At 41.5% G+C, this 3,076-nt stretch overlaps 1 non-coding gene across 1 annotated transcript; it reads right to left on the bottom strand.

Annotated features, from left to right (window-relative positions):
- Positions 1-706: 706 nt before the first annotated feature.
- Positions 707-813, bottom strand: LOC131593720 (small nucleolar RNA R71). Its single transcript, XR_009281103.1, has one exon. It is a non-coding gene; the product is annotated as a small nucleolar RNA R71 (small nucleolar RNA).
- Positions 814-3,076: the final 2,263 nt, after the last annotated feature.

The following is a 3,076-nucleotide window of genomic DNA, read 5'->3' as shown; positions in this document are numbered from 1 at the left end:
CACGACACGACTGTGCACTTGCAGTCATCAGATTTATAGACACGTAAAGTCGCGATCAAGTTTTTGGCGCCGTTGCCGGGGACTATTTAAGTCGATATCGTAACTCACTGTTACACCTTAGAGACTAGGACAATTCTTCCCTTTCTTTCTGAACGATTGTATGCCAAATACTCGTTCACAAGGAGGAGATTTAATACAACGAATTAACGAGATCGAACGTTTCATTAACGTCAAACGTCGAGCTCGCAATCTTCCTGAAGTAGCACCAATTCCTATTAATCAGGAATTGACTTTTACTGATCAAATTAATCAAATCACCCCGAAGTTAGAGATGGCTGTTATTCGTCCTCTTAGAGACTATGCCGCTCCTTCGCGCGCTGAACCGCACTCAAGTATCGCACCACCTGCGATTGAGGCAAACAATTTCAAACTGAAACCTTCGCTGGTCCAAGCTGTTCAACAGAATCAATTCTCTGGAAGCCCTGTAGACGACCCTAACCTTCATTTATCTGTATTCGTGCAATACGCCGACACTGTCAAAGCCAACAACGTTAGTCCCGAAGCTATTCGATTACGTCTCTTTCCTTTCTCCTTAAGAGATAGAGCTAGAGCGTGGCTTCAATCCCTGCCTTCTAATTCCATAACTACATGGGATGAATTGAAGAGAGTATTCTTAGCAAGATACTTTCCGCCTAGCAAAACTGCTATGCTTAGAGGTCAAATCAACGGATTTACCCAGAAAGATAACGAATCACTCTTTTAAGCTTGGGAACGTTACAAGGACATGCTTAGAATATGCCCTCATCATGGACTCGAACCATGGCTGATCATCCATACTTTCTATGGTGGTCTCTTATATAACACTAAAATGACTATAGATGCCGCTGCTGGCGGAGCATTAATGGACAAACCCCATGATGAAGCATACAAACTCATAGAGAACATGGCACAAAACCATTACCAATGGGGTGGAGAACGAGCCGCTCTAGAGAAAACCCAAACCAAAGGAGGAATGTACGAAGTAAGTGGTATAGACCGCGTTAACGCTAAAGTAGACGCTTTAACTCAAAAGATCAAGAACTTAATTAGCCATCACTCCTTCAGCCACCGCTGCTGCTGTAACACCTAACTGCGAGATCTGTGGATTGACTGGACATGTAGTTGCCGAATGTCAACTCTTGACTGGAGTCCCATCTGATCAAGTAAACTATGCTCAAGGAAACCCTTATTCTAACACGTACAACCCTGGATGGAAAAACCACCCGAAATTTTCTTATAAGAACAACAATGCGTTGTACGCACCTGAACAAGCACCTGCTGTACCACCTGGCTACCAAAAAGCGCCTGTAGCTGCTCAAAATACCCCTAGGAAGTCGAATCAAGAAATCATGATGGAGAACTTCATAGCTTCCCAACAACAAACCAATAAAGACTTCCTGAACCAAAACATCCACAACAGCGAGCAACTAAAACAACTATCGAACAAAGTAGATGCTTTAGCTACTCATAACAAAATGCTAGAAACTCAAATCTCACAAGTAGCCCAACAACAAGCACCTACTGCTGCCCCTGCTAGCACGTTTCCTGCTCAACCACAACCTAATCCTAAAGGACATGCGAACGCAATAACACTACGAAGTGGAACGAATTACGATGGACCCATTGATCCTAGAACTCAAAACGTACCCATGTCACAACAAGAGCCAAAGGAAACCCAAAAGACATCAACTGATGACCAAACTGCTAAGACTAAAGCGAACAATAACGAAGTGGAACCTGAAAAAGAGAAACCTTATGTTCCACCACCACCTTATAAGCCACCAATTCCTTATCCTCAGAGATTAGCTAAATCAAAAACCGAAGCGCAATTTAAAAGATTTGTAGAACTTCTGAAACAATTAAACATAACCATACCATTCACAGAAGCCATAACTGAAATGCCTTCGTACGCTAAATTCCTAAAAGAAATCTTATCAAACAAAAAGAAACTCAAGGATAACGAAACCGTAACGCTTACCGCTGAATGTAGCGCTATCATCCAAAATAACATGCCTCCAAAACTGAAAGACCCTGGTAGTTTCTCTATACCCTGCGTAATAGGTAAAACCATTATAGAGAAGGCCTTGTGCGATTTAGGAGCTAGTGTTAGTTTGATGCCTCTTTCAACCTGTAAGAAACTAAATCTAGGTGAGCTTAAAGCAACGAGAATGTCTCTTCAACTAGCTGACCGTTCAGTAAAATACCCTGTAGGAATGTTAGAAAATATCCCTGTTCGTGTAGGTCAATTCTACATCCCAACTGGCTTCATCATTATGGATATCCAAGAAGATTCTAACATCCCGATCATATTAGGAAGACCGTTCTTAGCAACCGCTGGTGCAATTATAGATGTAAAGCGAGGAAAGCTTACTTTCGAAGTAGGAGAAGAGAAAATAGAATTTATCCTTTCCCAATTCCTAAAAGCACCTTCTATAATTGACACATGCTGTTCTGCTGACATAATCGACGAGTGTGTCAAAGAAATAAAATCCGAACCAAATAAGGAAACTGAGATCCTAAGAATTCCTATACCGCCAATTCTTGAAGATGACAACTGGCGTGAGGAATATCAAGATGACCACCTGAGTGAATGCTTAGCTTTAACTCCCGATCCTATACCTGGACTTAAGAAACCTGTTATAGAGCTGAAAACACTTCCTACCGATCTTAGATACGAATTTCTAGACGAAGAACTAAACCGACCAGTTATAGTGAACGCCAACTTAGGACGAACCGAGACTGAAAAATTACTTAATGTCCTAAGAAAATACCCGACCGCTTTAGGATATAACATATCAGATTTGAAAGGAATAAGTCCTTCCCTCTGTATGCACCGCATTATGCTCGAAGACGATTGTAAAACCTCTAGGGAACATCAAAGACGGATAAATCCTATTATGAGCTATGTGGTTAAAAAGGAAATCCAAAAGCTGCTAGAAGCCGGAATAATATATCCTATATCCGATAGTAAATGGGTTAGCCCTGTTCACGTCGTACCAAAGAAAGGAGGAGTTACTGTAATCACTAACGCTAAAGG

Source organism: Vicia villosa, linkage group LG3 (genome assembly GCF_029867415.1).
Source record: "Vicia villosa cultivar HV-30 ecotype Madison, WI linkage group LG3, Vvil1.0, whole genome shotgun sequence".
In the NCBI taxonomy this organism is placed as follows: Eukaryota; Viridiplantae; Streptophyta; class Magnoliopsida; order Fabales; family Fabaceae; genus Vicia; species Vicia villosa.
Note: the sequence above shows the minus strand (reverse complement) of the source record. Positions and strands in the feature narration are given on the sequence as shown.